Source organism: Macrotis lagotis, chromosome 1, assembly GCF_037893015.1.
Source record: "Macrotis lagotis isolate mMagLag1 chromosome 1, bilby.v1.9.chrom.fasta, whole genome shotgun sequence".
NCBI classification, from domain to species: domain Eukaryota; kingdom Metazoa; phylum Chordata; class Mammalia; order Peramelemorphia; family Peramelidae; genus Macrotis; species Macrotis lagotis.
In genome coordinates this window covers 544,778,727-544,795,383 of record NC_133658.1, presented here as the reverse complement: position 1 = coordinate 544,795,383, position 16,657 = coordinate 544,778,727, and the positions used below count along the sequence as shown (strand labels likewise).

Here is a 16,657-nt window from a genome sequence, read left to right as displayed (position 1 = left end):
GTTTAATAAGAGAAATAAAAGTACACCAAAATATAGATGTTTGTGCTTTTCTGCAAAATGTGTAGCCTGTAGGGATCTCTATTTTAGTTTGATGCTACTTCTCTAAGCTAAATAATGGAATATAAGTTGCAGAGAAAGTGTGGAGGGAGTTTGCTCACTCAGAAGTTTCCTATACTAGTGAAATTACAAGTAGAATGATTTTCTTGCTTTTCTGTCAATATCCTCAGGGCTTCACACAGTGCTTAGCACAAAAAAGGAATTAATAAATTCTTTTCCATTAATTCCTTTTCAATCCTAGCCTTCTACAATTAGATCATTCTTGTTCTATTTTTATATAGGCAACATATCAGAGGTGAACTAGGAATGATCTCCTAACTGAAAGAGCCCAATCTAACAGAGAGAGAAGAAAAAGGAGAGAAAGGAGAGAGAGATTTATGACTTTAAATGACCTGGTCTTTCCAAGAAAGTGGATCTGCTGATGCCCTTATGTTGCTATGCGGCTCTGAAGAGACAAATTGCTTGGTAATTATGTAAGGTTTGATAGCCTTGTCATTTTTGAAAGCAAAAGATAAGGCCCTGCTGGAGAGGGACAGCTAAGATGGGTCAATTATTTTCTAGCTTTTCTCTCCAGAAGTGGAATCATATAGTGAATGACTCAGGAACTTAGAGATGCCAGATGGAAATATTATTTCATCCAATCTTTGATTTCATAGAGAGTGGGTTACATTCTCAGAGGGTAGAGGATGATACAGAATTAGACCCAATAAAAATTTTGAATTGAGTCATTTGAATTAAGATACAGGACAGAAAGTCAGATACCCTAGGTGGAATTTAAAAGAGATTGAATAATCTTGCAACCAGGAATGTAGCATTGCAGTCAAGAAGTTCAAGATAAAAGGGAGGAAAACTCAAATCTGAAAGACAAATATTCTTTCAGTGAGTCATGAAAGAATTTTTCCCTAACATTCTTAATATATAAGGATATTTTGGGGAAGTTGATGTTTTGGTCATTCACTACACAAGACGGTATTCACATGGTTATTATTGTTGTTTAATTGTGATGGACTTTGTGACTCCACTGGGGTTTTCTTGGCAAGGTCATGGAGTGTTTTGTTATTTCCTTCTCCAGTTCACTTTACAAATGAGGAAACAGAGGCAAACAGGGTTAAGTGACTTGCCCAGGGTCACGCCACTAGTAAGTGTCTGAGGTCAAATTTGAACTCAAGTCCTCCTGTTTCCAGGTCTGGTATTCTATCTGCTGTACCACCTAACTGCCTCAGTGGTCTGATAGAAGAAAATAAAACTGAATAACTGTTATCTCTTTCTACCACTCATACCCTATGCCCACCAGACATCCCACTCTCCATTCTTGTATGCATTCTGTTTGTAGCCTTGTGGATAGATGAGTTAGTTGTTTGCTATTTAACAGGCTTTTTGGTAATACAATTTAAGTCCACATAAAAATTCCCTTGTCAGGGCTGCTAATAGATATAGACTGATTATATTCAAGGACTCAGTGAATTTGCATTTTAGCTCTGAGAGTTCTGATGAAATGTTTGTCTTACAAGTCATTTTTTCCAGCATGACTCCCAGGATGCTTGTTCAAGAAGCTGGGCTGACAGATGAACTTTTGCTGGAATCCAGAATAGTTTGATGTTTCTCTGTTCTCGCCTGACAAATGGGAAGCTAGCTTAGGCTGTCTGGATGAGTTCTTAGCACAGATCAAATGGATGGAAGAAGTCTGCTGAGAGAATTTCTCTCTAGGTCTAGAACATGTACAGAGAGGGGTTTGTGTGGTTTGTGTTGGAGGTCTTGCATATTCAGTAGTACAGCAAAGTTGGTTGCTAAGGGGCGGCTAGGTGGCGTAGTGGATAAAGCACCGGCCCTGGAGTCAGGAGTACCTGGGTTCAAATCCGGTCTCAGACACTTAATAATTGCCTAGCTGTGTGGCCTTGGGCAAGCCACTTAACCCCGTTTGCATTGCAAAAAAAAAAAAAAAACCCCTAAAAAGTTGGTTGCTGCCTCAGTGGCTTAATTTGGAACAGAAACAAATTATCTATAAGCAGTTTACTAATTGTAAGATTCTTTTACAGCTACATAAAAGAGATATGCTATCAGAGTGCAGTTATTTTAATAAAAATATTAAAGGTACCTCAGAATTATTGCTGAAGGTCTTTTAATTCTCTATTATAAAACCAGTTCTATGTAATATTGAAACACAAGATTGTTCAAACTTCCAACAATAACCAGGATTTCACTAGAAATATCTATGGCAAATATTTTAGAGTTTCCTCTCTACCACATTCCTTTTCTCTTTTACAATGCTGCTCTGAAAAGACAATGTAAGATGCTGTTGGACAGAGAAAATTGGTTTTGTCAAAGGAAGGAGATGGGAAGAGAACACATGTTTTCATTTAAATTCAAGCACTATTGATAAGGGAGTATTTTCTTTATTGATAGATTACTATACAATTTTGGCTTTCATTAAATTTTTTTTGTATTTTTCAAGGCAATGGGGTTAAGTGGCTTGCCCAAGGCCACACAGCTAGGCAATTATTAAGTGTCTGAGACCGGATTTGAACCCAGGTACTCCTGACTCCAGGGCCGGTGCTTTATCCACTGAGCCACCTAGCTGCCCCTTTCTTTAAGTTTTTCAGTCAGTCAATGAGCCTTTATTGAGTGTGCAGTGAATAGGGCTTGAAGCCTGGAGGTAGGAGATCAGATCCAGCCTCAGATACCACTACCTAGTTGATATGATCCTGAACAAGTCACATAACCCTTTTTGCATCAGTTTCCTTATCTGTAAAATGAGCTGGAAAAGGAAATGGCAACCCCCTTTAGTATCTTTACCAAGAAAACTCCAAATGGAGTCATAGAGAATTGTAAACAACTGAAAGGACTCAATCACGTGTTAGACACTCTCTTAAATATGGGGCATACTAAGAAAGAGAAAAAAAAGAGAATGGTCCCTTTCCTCAAGGACTTAATATTCTAGGGAGTGGGGTGCATATATGAATACTTAATAGCTATATACAGTGTAGCTGGAAGGAGATTTCAGAGAGAAGATACTAGTTGTAGGTGGTAGAATTTGAGCTGGGTCTTGAAGGAAGCCAGAGGAACTGAGAGTCTAAGGTCAGGAAAGATAGAGTATTAGGCTTTGAGGACCGCTGGGGCAAAGGCAGAGTGTGAGATGAAGTTCTATGTGTGAGGGACTATAAGTACAGCAATGAAGTTAGGCCTTAGAGTTTCTGGAGCAAAGTATAAGAAATCTGGAAAAGTAGGAAGGAGTCATTTTGGGAAGGGTTTTAAAAGACTAACATAGACACATTAACAACAACATTGTGAATTGATCAATCTTGATGGATGCAACTCCTCTTGGCAATTCAGAGAGCTAGAACAACCCTAGGAGACCAACTATGAACAATGCTATTGCCATCCAGAGGAAGAAAAATAAAGCAAAAAAAACAAACCCCCAAACCCTACAGAATCTGAATGAACTCTACTTTCACTTTTAAAAAATTTCCTCTTATGTATTTCTTTCCTATCTCACAGTTTTCTTTTTTTCCCCCTTCATTCTAATTCTTCAAACCAAAAATGACATATCTGTAAACATGTTGAACACAAATGGGTATGTACAATATTCACCTGACTGTTTGCCACCAAGGGGAGGGGGGGTGGGAAGGGGGTGGAAGGAAATTTTGTAACTAAAAAATATGCATATGCATGTGGATGAATGTTGAAAAACTTTCATAACTTGTAATTGGAAAAAATATCAATTAAAAAAGACTAAAATAAGACTTTTTATTTGATCCAATAAATAAGGGAGAAACACTGGAGCTTATTGAGTTAGGGAGGGATTGGCAACAGGGACAGACCTGTGCTTTAGGGAAATTAGGCTGACAGCTGAGCAAAAAATTGATTATAGTGGAAGGGGTGGACATGAGGCAGAGAGACAAATTAGAAAACTATTGATATGATTCAGATAGGGCTTGATGAATAACTGCTGTGGTGATGGCCATTTGAAAGGAGACATATACATGATAATATCAATAGATGAGTAAATTGATTAAATACTTAGTTGGACATTAAGCTAAGTGCTGAAAATTAAATCCAAGACATTGCTTGCTCTTAAGAGGCTTTTCTTCTACTCAGGGAATATAACCCATAAAAGGCAGCAGGAAAAAGGGTGATGCTTGATATCATATTTGGAACTTATAACACAGAAGGGAGAGGAAGGCTTGATTCCAGCCCAGATAATGCAAAGAGCTCCTTTAACAGAGCTCAGAGTAGTTCTGAGAGAGCCCAAAGTGGAATGGAAATTGTAGGTAGAAATGATAATATTTGTCAATAAGTGGTTTGTGTTGGGGGTGTGTGTGTGTGTGTGTGTGTGTGTGTGTGTGTGTGTGTGTGTGTGTAAAAGTTGGAAAGAGGGGAGCAACTGGGGAGAAAGAAACTGAATTTTGTTTTGGACCTGTTGAGTTTAAGATTAATATAGGATATTCAATTTGAGATGTATAAAAGGCAGGTGATGTGGACTGGAGCTCAGGAAAGTTTTTGGTCTGGTTACATAAATCTTGAAATCATCTGTAGAAGGATAGTTACTGAATGCATAAGAGTCAATTAGATCATCAGGTGAAATAGTATAGAGGTAGAAAAGATAAGGACTTTAGATAAAGCATTAGGGGGATACCCACACTGGGGTAACATAGATAAAGATCTGTTTTTTAAAAAAAAGATTTGAGTTTCACAATTTTTCCCCTAATCTTACTACCCTCCCCCTACCCTCCATAGAAGGCAATTTGTCAGTCTTTACATTGTTTCCATGGTATACATTGTTCCAAATTGAATGTGAGGAGAGAGAAATCATATCCTTAAGGAAGAAACATAAAGTATAAGAGATAGCAAGATCAGACAATCAGATATCAGTTTTTCCCCTCTAAATTTAAGATAATAGTCCTTGGTCTTTGTTCAAACTCCACAGTTCTTTCTCTGGATACAGATGGTATTCTCCATTGCAGACAGCCCCAAATTATCCCTGAGTGTTGCACTGATGCAATGAGTGAGTCCTTCAAGGTTGATCATCACCCCCATGTTGCTGTTAGGGTGTACAGTGTTCCTCTGGTTCTGCTCATCTCACTCAGCATCAGTTCATGCAAATCCCTCCAGGGTTCCCTGAAATCCCATCCCTCCTGGTTTCTAATAGAACAGTAGTGTTCCATGACATACATATACCACAGTTTGCTTAGCCATTTCCCAATTGAAGTGCCAATTCTTTGCCACTACAAACAGGACTGCTATGAATATTTTTGTACAAGTGATGTTTTTACTCTTTTTCATCATCTCTTCAGGGTATAGACCCAGTGGTGGTATTGCTGGATCAAAGGGTATGGACATTTTTTTTGCCCTTTGGGTGTAGTTCCAAATTTCTCTCCAGAAAAGTTGGATGAATTCACGACTCCACCAACAGTGTAATAGTGTCCCAGATTTCCCACAACCCTTCCAACAATGATCATTATCCTTTCTGGTCATATTGGCTAGTCTGAGAGATGTGAGGTGGTACCTCAGAGAAGCTTTAATTTGTATTTCTCTATTAAGTAATGATTTAGAGCAATTTTTCATATGACTATGGATTGCTTTGATCTCATCTGTAAATTGCCTTTGCATATCCTTTGACCATTTGTCAACTGGGGAATGACTTTTTGATAAAGATCTATTAAAGAAAATTGAAAGGAAATAGCCACATGGTAGGAGGAGAGGTAAAAGTATCATAAAAAACTACAGATGAGAAGGTATCCCGGAAGAAATGGTAATTTTGAACAAAGCTGTTTCAGTTGAAGGAGGTCAGAAGCCAGACTGTAGTAGGTTTATTTTTTCTTTTCCTTTTTTTAGGGGCTTTTTTTTGCAAGGCAATGGGGTAAAGTGCCTTGCCCAAGGCCACACAGCTAGTAATTATTAAGTGTCTGAGGTCGGATTTGAATTCAGATAGTCCTGACTCCAGGGCCGGTGCTCTATCCACTGGGCCACCTAGCTGCCCTGTAGTAGGTTTAGAAGAAAGAAGAGGAAGTCGTGACAAGGGTATAGGTAGATTTTTAAAAGAAGAGATAGATTTTGGGGCGGCTAGGTGGCGCAGTGGATAGAGCACCGGTCCTGGAGTCAGGAGTACCTGGGTTCAAATCCGGTCTCAGACACTTAATAATTACCTATCTGTGTGGTCTTGGACAAGCCACTTAACCCCATTTACCTTACAAAAAAAAAGACCTAAAAAATATTTAAGAGATAGAGTTTAAAGATAGATTTTTTAAAGTTGAGGAGGGAAGGAAAGATAGTGGACAATAGCTGGCAGGGATGGCTCTTGGATCAAGGGATTTTGTTTCTGTTTCTGTTTTTGTGCTTGTCCTGGGGATGAGCTGTTTAGGTAGTTACAAACTGAAGATTAGAAAGGGAGGTTGATGGTAGTGGCAATGTTCTAAAGAAGATTGGAGGAGATAAGATAAAAGAGTGCATTTAGGAGACTTTAACTGGACAGAAAAAAAGAGCTACCTCTTAATCATGGAGAAGAGTGATGTATGAGAAAGTGGGGAAAGATGTCTGACTTGGGATGAGGAAGAATGGAGGAGGAGAAGAAGCCATTGAGAAAAAAAAGAATTGTTTTTCCAGTGGAAACTGAGATAAAGATCTCAGCTGACAAAGTGGAGGAATGAGAAGGTGTGTGGGAATCCTGAGCCCAGATTTTTGTCCTAGTTTGTCTCTGAATGTTATATTGAGTGATCAGGGTCTGTTAATCTGCTCTCAGGAAAATGTTGGGAGTGTGAACAGCTTCTATGTACTTAAGGAAACGGGGAGGGGGGGGGGATGAGGCAGCATGAGAATAGTGAATGGGGCCTAAGGTCACAGGAATTCTGATTAGAAAGGGATTTTTAAAGCCATTCAGTTCACATCATGGGTTTTACAGAATATTGCAGCTTAGTCAGGGTTTTTAACATAAAGTTCATAAACTTGTTTCTGTACTTTTTTTTTTTTAGTTTTTGCAAGGCAATGGGGTTAAGTGGCTTGCCCAAGGCCACCCAGATAGGTAATTATTAAGTGTCTGAGGTTGGATTTGAACTCAGGGACTCCTGACTCCAAGGCCAGTGCTTTATCCACTGCGCCACTTGCCACCCCTGTTCTGTACATTTTAAAGAACTGTTTTTTAAAAGATGTTGAAAGGCTTTACTGTATTGCCAAACAGGTCCATGACATAGAAAAGGTGAAGAACTGGTTTAGAGGCACTTTGAAAGGTATCTATAAAATCCTAGGCAACATATCATTCAGTCTTTGATTGAAGACCTCAAGTGAGAAGTGTAACTTCTTCAGAAGTTATACTTCTGGAGACAGAATCAGTCAACTTTTGGAGAATTGTAATTAGAAAAGTTTTCTATACATTGGGCCTAAAATTTCCCCTTTGCAACATCTGCCTTTTGCTACTAGTTTGATTAATTATTTCTTTGTTCTGGTTATTCCAAAGTCATTTGACTATACTAATATTAGTCTAAGTCTCACCATTTTTATCCATAAGTACAGGCTGAGAGTATTTTTTAATATTTTGCTAAAATCTAGGTAATTATATACAAATGTATTCACAGTAGAATCATTTGTAGTGCTAAAAAATTGGAAATAAAATATATGTGCAATAGTTGAGAAATGACTGAATAAATGAATGTAATAGAACATTATTACACTGTAAGTAATAATGAATATGAAGAACTCAAAACAATGGGAAGAGTCCAAGTAGTGAAGCAAGGTGGATAAAACAAAATCAAATGAAAAATATACCAAATGAATTCACCATTCTCAAAAAAGTCAATCTAGAAAAGAAATAAAACTCTGATAAAATCCATTGATCAATGTTAACAACAAATTGCTGACATGAAAAGTAACATCTTTACGATTTTGTTTTTAGATTTTTCAAGGCAATGGGGTTAAGTGGCTTGCCCAAGGCCACATGGCTAGGTAATTATTAAGTGTCTGAGGTCGGATTTGAACCCAGGTACTCCTGACTCCAAGTCCAGTGCTCTATCCACTGTGCCACCCAGCTGCTCCCTTTACTTATTAATAATTAGTACATTTAATGACTTACTTTATTTTGGAAAGCTTGTGTATGGTAGCAAAATAGAATACATTTATAAGTTTAAATAAAACAAAAGAAATGATGCAGGATTTTCTTGAGTATAGTATAGGAAGAATATAGTTATTTTGGCCTGGCATGATATTGACTGTTTATGATAATAAGTTCCTTTCCTAAATGTTCACTAAGGAACCAGTGGAGAGGCATTACTTCTTTATATAAGAAAACCTATGGGATTTGGAATTAGGAGAGTTTAAATTTTTCCCCTGATGCTTACTAATTGTGGATCTATGGACTAACCATAACCTCTCTGAGCATCAATTTCTTCATCTGCAAAATGGAGATAATCATATCTTGTAGTACAAATAGGATAATGTATGTAAAGTGTTTTGTAAACTTTAAAATATATTTTAATTATTATTATATTTTAAGCATTTTTAATAAATAGTATATAACTTTTGCCAGGAATCAAGTTTGCCAACTCCAACTACTTTCTTGCTTTTTTTTGAAAATTGGGATATTTGCTTTGTTTCAGTCCTGTACGCTCTCTCCCATTATAGAGAGAAAGACCACTATTTTCTAAGATCGCTAGAAGATTATTCCATTATTGATTAGATTAGCCCTTAGACAACAGATTTGATTCACTGTTGAGATCATGAATTTTCTTCACGTCAAAATTAAAAAAAAAAAGAAAAAAGCAAAAATTCTTTTTGCCTAGGTTGCAACAAGTAATTAAATTCCAGTTCATTTAGTCAGTTCATTAATACATATATTTGGGATAGGTACTACATATGGATAATGAATTGGGCTCAGAATTGGATAAAAGAGAGTAGGGTTGGATTGCATTTGGGAAACTGTGCAGTCCTTTATATTATCTCCAACCTGCTCCCTGGTGCAAAGACCCATTTTTTTTTTTTAAATATGAAACTTCTCTCATTGAACCTATATGGCTATTAATCTTAGAACACTACAATTTCTGAGAAGTTAAAATTGTGAGTGCCCTAAAGTTGACTTTGGAGAGATGCATTGTGGGAATAAATAAGTTGTAGCATATTTCTTAATCTATATTCAAAAAGTTGCATAAAATATATAAATAAATATATAAATGGAAAAAAAATGGTGGACCAGTTATACATTATGAATCAGAGAGATGGATTATTTAAAGGTTCTATTGAAGGGGCAGCTAGGTGGCGTAGTGGATAGAGCACCAGCCCTGGAGTCAGGAGTACCTAGGTTCAAATCTGGTCTCAGACACTTAATAATTACCTAGCTGTGTGGCCTTGGGCAAGCCACTTAACCCCGTCTGCCTTGCAAAAAAAAAAAAAACACCTTAAAAAAACCCCTAAAGGTTCTATTGGTATTTTGAATTGCTAAAAGACTTGAAGGAAGGTATTTAGCAAGTTTTGTGGCTCTTCTTAATAAAGTCAACAAAAGAAAATGGATAGACTTTCCCAGGAGAAGAGAGACAGATTGTGGTCTACACTGAAAAAGTGAATAGTTACATTAATGCAATCACAGACTTATTAATGTGTTGAAATAAGCCTATTAATTTAACAATTACATTACTCAGTTTTTTCAGTACCCTAGGATATGGATTGCCTGGTCCTGGTGATTAGGACTTATCAAGGGCTTTGACTTTCTATTAGGTACTTTTGTCTAATACCTTCATTTTATAGATGAAAAATCCAAGGTGAGGAAATTTCCCCAAAGATACTGTGAGTAGAATAAGTATTTGAATACTTAGGTCCCTATGAGTCTAAATTCTTTATCCTTTCTATTATGCTATAGAAATATACTATAGCTATTTTACTTTGAAAAAAATTAGTTCTTTTTTCAGATCCTTATTAAAACAATCATTTAACTCTGTCCTTTATCAGAGATCATTGGAAGAACTGTTCGCAGATGATAAAAGAGGAAACAATAGCAACTGTATATAGGTTGAAAATAAGTGTTATCTTCTTATATCAACTCCTGTTCCCAAGCTATTAATTCACTGGGAGCTAATGGAATCATTAGAAAAAATAATCTGATCACATGAAATGAAAAAACTTTTGCACAAACAAAATTAGGAGGAAAATTGGAAATGGGGGAAAAATTTGCAGTATTTATTTGATGAAGGCCACATTTCTCAAAAATATAGGGAAATGAGTCAAATTTATAAAAATAAGAGCCATTTTCCAACTTATAAATAGTCAAAGGATTATGAACAGGTAGTTTTCAGAAGAAGAAATCAAAGTTATCAATAGTCACATATAAAGCCAATACTGTGGCCTCGGGCAAGCTACTTTAACCCCATTTGCCTTGCAAAAACCTAAAAAAACAAAACAAAACCAAGCCAATACTGTTTAAAGAAATACAAATTAAAATAGTACCGAAATACCACATTATTCTTGTTGCATTGGCTAACATGACAGAAAAGGAAAATGACAAATGCTGAAGGGGATGTGGAATAATTGGGACTATGATGCACTGTTGGTAGAGTTATGAACTAGTTCAATCATTTTGGAGAACAAATTGAAATTATGCCCAAAGGCATATGTATAACTATATCTCTTTTGACCCAGCAATCCCACTACTAGGCCTGAATCCCAAAAAGATAAAAGAAAAAGAGAAAGACCTATTTGTACAAAAAAATTTCAGCAGTTCTTTTTGTGGCTGTAAAGAGTTGGAAATTGAGGAGATTTCCATCAATTGGGAAATGCTGAAACAAACCATGGTTTATGATTACAATGGAATGCTATAGTATGCTATAAGAAATGACAGGCATGATGGTCAGAAAAACCTAGAAATACTTATATTAATTCATTCAAAATGAAGTGAGCAGGGGCAGCTAGGTGGTGCAATAGATAGAGCACCAGTCCTGGAGTTAGGAATATCAGAATTCAAATCTGGCCTCAGATATGTAATTGCTTAGCATTGTGACCTTGGGCAAGTCACTTAACCCCCATTTCATTAAATAAATAAAAAAATTTTAAATAAAGTGATAAGGAGAATATTGCATATACATAATTTTATATACATATGCAAAATAATTATATTTTAAGCAATATTTTAAGTATGATCAAGATTTAGCTACTCTGATCAAGAAAATGGTCCAAGATAATTCCAAAGGACTCATGATGAAAAATGCTCTCTACCTCCAGAGAGAGAACTGATAAACTCCAAATACAGGTTGAAGCATATTTTTAATAACTTTCTTCATTTTTATTTTTTTGCTAATATAAAAATATATTTTTCATGACTATAAAACATATATATAATTGAAGTAAAATTGCTTGATTCTTAAGGAAGGGAGGGGTAGGAGGGAAGGAGAGAATTTGAAACTCAAAATTTTTTAAAATGATATTTTTAACATGTAATTGGAAGATATTCAATAAAATAAATAAAAATAAAAATTTAAAAAGAAAGCTAACCTCCACAAAAATTCAACTAGAATGAGCACATCATTACTTGAATTTTATCTTCTGGTTCTAACACTTAGACTTTGCTTTTGTACAAACAGACACCTTGGAGACAAATAGGACAGTGGTTTAACCTGATTTTGGAGCGAAATGAATTTTAGAGGAACCAGTTAAGGATTAGTTTGAAAACACATGGTTCGGACCAAGAAGAGTTTCAGCTACTTGCTGTTGTTGTAGCAGTCTTTGTACCTTTCATGTCACAAATAGATGCTATTTAGACATTTCTATGGATATGTTGAGATCATTATTTTAAAGGTCAAAGCCTTTTTCATTTTCCAAGTGCATGTAGGACTGACTCTACTTAACCATTGTGTTTTCTATTAGCCCCAGTTCACATTAGGCTAACAAGGGCCAAGTCAGTTTGACTTTCTCTTCCCTCCATGCCTAGAACCACAGTGAGTGAAATATCTTTCCATCATTCCATATTTTTGTAAGAAAATTAATTAAAAGAGTTCTATTCCTTCTCCTTTAAGGAGAAGAATTTTGCTTCTGAATGTCAGAGGTGGTGGTCATATTACATGCATTGTTGCTTTCTGTATTTCAATAGCACACTGTTCAGTTTTTTCTAAATGGTATTTTCTTCCCAAATTTACCCCCTAGAGCTTATAATACTCTTAAGATGTAAGCTGGCCCATTACAGTAACAACTCTATTTAAACAGTGCCCATGCCACTCCTTTAGGGAAGGATTAAACAGTATTCATGGGCAGCTGTCTGCTAGGGTGCTTAAGGCTGGAGAAATTGCACAATGGCCAGGATAAGTGACTGAAGGAATGTTTTAGAAGGCGAGAAGTTTCAAGCTGATGCAAGGTTTCAAGTAATTTTGTATTAAAAGTTTAAAACAGGCTGTTCTGTTCCATAGAAGCTAGCGGATTCTGTTTTAGGAGGTGCTAAACCGATTGCCATTTTACAAGAGATGACTGACTTTATTGGGTTCTCTCTTCCTAGGCTGCTTCTTGAGGGCACATCTGGCATCTAGCAAATAACTAAGGGTAGTAAAAAAAATGTGTCTTGTTTTAATTTTGTCTGAAAATTCAGATGCAGAAAAGAAGCCTAAACAATTTTGAATGACAGCAGGTATTTGTGGGCAGTGCTCAAAGCAAACCACTAGGACAAAATGAGATATTAGGTGTGCACTGTAAGGCACTTTGCAAACCTTGAGACAATGAATAAAAGTCAACTGTAATTACTATGATTATATATCCTACCCAGCTGAGATGGTATATCTCAGTGTTATTAGGTCTACTTTACCTGAATTATTGAAGCATCAGTCAGGTTAAATCCATGATAGAAACCTTAATATCTCATCCTTTATCTGATGTGTTGTTCCTTAGATTGTGTAGCCTCTCAGAAAATGATCACCTTTGAACTTAATCTAGAGCCGCTTAAATTCATAGCATTTTAGGGGAAACCTCTGGAAAACTCACTTCACATTATCTCTGTCAGCTAAGGATAAAATGCAGCTATATTTAAAAAAAAAAGCCTTGACACACACACACACAACTGTGCTCCTTTCAATTCATGGTTTATAAATCAATGGGCATGAGTATCTCCCAGGCTGGGAAGCAGCATGGAGAGGGATCAGGCTAAACTGAAATGACTTCTGCCATAGACTTGGCTAGTCCCCCTTGCCAAGCAATTTTTCCCTCGATTTTTAGACTGATCACTATTAGAAGGGGAAATGTACACCATATGTTGCTGATGCCTTTACCCTTAATTCACAAAAAAATGCCTTCCTCTGAGAGCAGTGGAGTTTCAGGAATTACTGGGAGATTCTCTCCTCATAGAAAAAGGAAGTACCAGTTGGTCAGTTGCAAATAATCCTTCTCCTCATGCTCTGAGGTAGATGTGGTAAATTTGAGATTTAAAGCTTGTGTTATGTTATAAATGTAGCTCAAAAGATTTTGTTTTGTGTCTCCTCTAAAGCTCCCATTTCATAGTATTCCCACATTTCATATCACAGGTTGATAGGATTGAAGACTGGAAAGAAAGAGAGACAACCTCATCCAAATCATTCATTTTATAGATGGGGGGACTGAGGCTCAGAAAAGTAACTTACTTCAGATCACATAGATAGTAAAGGAATGAAACTGGGATTTGATCTTAGGTCAGATTTCACACTTTTCCCAGCATATCACTTTCCTCCAAAGATTACAGGTTCAATGCCACATAACACATTCTGTTGCATTTAATTTAAAGGAGGTTAAAGAAAGTGGAAAGACCTAGCTCGTTTTTAAAAATTTAATAAATTCAGTTCAATTTTAAAAGTAATTTAGAAACACCTGTTTTATAAGGCACAGTGTTTTAAACAGAAAAGTAAACAAGTTCCTGTCCTCCAGGAGCTTACATTTAATAGGCTGAAGAACCACATGTATGCAGATAAATAAATGGAAATGAAAGAGAATTAGAGAAAAAATGAGTTCTGCTTTCGAGATGTTGAATGCAAGATTGGACATTCATATGGAGATATACAGTAAGCAGTTGGAGACTGGGGAGTGGAGCTATAGTGAAAGATTAAGGTTGAATATGTAGATTTGGGAATCATTTGAATGAACACAATAAGTTGTAGCTGATGGTAGCTGATGAGGTCCCTAAGAGAGAAAAGAGAAAAAGGCTCAGGACAGAACTTTGGGTGACTTACACACTTAAGAGATGAGACACAGATGATAACTCAATAAAGGAGCTTGAGATAGAATTGTGAATCAGACTGGAGAATTTTAAAAGAGCAATGTTATTAAAAATCCAGGAAGAAAAGAGTATGTAAGAGTGGGGAGAGGTGGAAAATGGTGAAGATGTTAGGTTCATGCTACTGTGTCCTGGTGAGATTACACATAATAGGGTTCAGTTGTTGACATGACAATATAGGAAGAACAATGATAAGATGGCAAAAGGTGGCAATGGTCCTTGATACCATGGATTAGTTGAAGGAATAGGGTATTATTATCCTGGAGAAGACTGAGGCTATAGTGGATGTCTTTAGGATTTTGAAGAGCTATCACCTGGTACAAGAATTAGACTGGAGAAGTTGCAAAAATAAATTTTAGCATATCATAAAGAAAAAAATTCCTAAAACAAAATGGTCTATTTCCAGAAAAAATGGATTCATTCTCTCTCTCTCTCTCTCTCTCTCTCTCTCTCTCTCTCTCTCTCTCTCACACACACACACACACACACACACACACACACACACTGCAATAAAGTCAATGATTTGCCCAGGGTCATACAGTTTGAGGTCAAATTTGAATTCAGGTCCTCCAGACTCCCACCATCCGTGTTCTATCCACTGTGTCAAATAACTGCCCCAATAGATACACATTTAGTGTTCAAGCAAAGGCTAGTTGGGAAGATTGGATAGTTTAACAAGATAATTGATGCTGCTACTTAGTGACCGTACCAAACTAATGTACTTTATCAACATTTCCCATTTCTCTTCTACATAGGGTCTGTGCACAAGTCAAACCACATGGGTCTTGGACCTCTGCTTTCCTCCGTTTTTTTTCCCCATTGCCTTTACTTGGTCTCTTATGCCTAGCTTTGAAAACTATGCCTAGAAAACACTATTCTATTTTAAAAACTCAGACCCTGAAAGTAATTATCTTCCTTCAAGAACAATGTTGAGTGTTCCTCTTTCACAAAGCTTTTCTTTACCTTCTTTCCCTCTTGCCATCTTCATTCACTTTAAGCTGAAAGTGATATCTCCTCCTTTCCCATCCTTTGCATTTCTCACTCCAATGGTAGATACCCCAAAAGCAAACTCTAGGTCTTATTTCTCTTCTTGTTCTCAGTGTCTTGCATATAACAGATATTTAATATCAATCTGCTGGAGATACAAAGGCAAGATGAAAGTGAAACTTCTCTTATCTTTAAGAAGTTTATATTATAATGGGGGAATATATTATTATATAATATATAGATAATATATATACAGATACATATGTATGTATGTATGTATGTATGTATCTATCTATATAAATGAAGAAATATTAGGAGTTCTCAAGTAGCTAGGAGACTAGCTCTCAAGTAGCTAGGAAAGGCTGCATGAATAGCAGAATGAAGAAAATTAGGAATTCCAAGAGGTGGGAGAGCATTTTAGGTGTGTGTGTGTGTGTGTGTGTGTGTGTGTGTGTGCTCTGCACACTGGAATGCAAAGGAAGGGAGTGTAAGAAGTATATAGGAAGACTAGAAAGGCAGGAAGGGCCAGGCTTGTGAATAATTTTCAGTATTAAATGAAAGTGCTGATATTTGATCCTAGAGAAAATGGGGAACCATTGAACCAAATTTAAGTGAGTGACATAATCAGAGATCAGACGTAAGTTTTTAGGGAAATCCCTTTGCTGGCTGTGTAGGAGATGGAATGTGGTTGTCAGGAGAGGTTTGAGGCAAGGGGATTCAAAAAAACTGTGACAGACCATTGAAAGGTGATGAGGTTATGGACTCAGGTGATAGTTGTGTGAGAAAAGGGGGCGGTGTTATTTTTAAGAGATAAGAAAGATTTGGTAACTGAATGAGATGAGTAAAAGTAAGAAGTCAAGGATCATATTGAGATTGCAGACCTGGGATAGCGGAAAAAATGTTGGTACCCTCAACAGTAGTAGGGGACTTTGGAAGAAGATAGATTTTGGGAGAAAGATAGAGTTCCATTTTAGACATGTTAAGTTTAAAATGATTCTGGTTTATCTTTTTATTTTGTTTTTGCTTTTTTGCAAGGCAATGGGGCTAAGTGACTTGCCCAAGGTTACACAGCTAGGTATCTGAGGCCAGATTTGAACTCAAGTACTCCTGACTCCAAGACCACTGTGCTACCTATCTGCCCCCCCCCCCCCCCATTTCTGGTATATCTTGTTTAAACTGTCCAATAAGCAGTGATTCAGGTTGGAGCTCAAGAGAAAAACTAGGCCTGGATAGATAGATCTGGGAAGAAAATCCATAAAGTTGATATTTAAACAAAAATAAGCTTATTAAAGGCACTAAGAGAACCAGTATAAAGAGAAAAAAGTGAAGAGTTTACCTTGAGGTAAACTCAAAGTTAATGGTTCTGAAATGGATGATGAATCAACAAAAGAGTTCAAGAGGAAGTAATTGAACAGTATGGGA

The 16,657-nt window shown here is 36.6% G+C and overlaps 1 protein-coding gene across 4 annotated transcripts in view; it reads right to left on the bottom strand.

Annotated features, from left to right (window-relative positions):
* Positions 1-16,657, bottom strand: part of COL8A1 (collagen type VIII alpha 1 chain) — a 215,016-nt gene that overhangs the window by 111,739 nt on the left and 86,620 nt on the right. The window contains exon 1 of one of the 4 annotated variants that reach the window (XM_074214314.1): positions 15,212-16,297. The exons of the other annotated variants lie outside the window; for them this stretch is intronic. The gene's annotated coding sequence lies outside the window, so the exon portion shown is untranslated. Of the gene's footprint in view, positions 1-15,211; positions 16,298-16,657 lie in introns of those variants that run through there. 4 annotated transcript variants of the gene reach the window in all.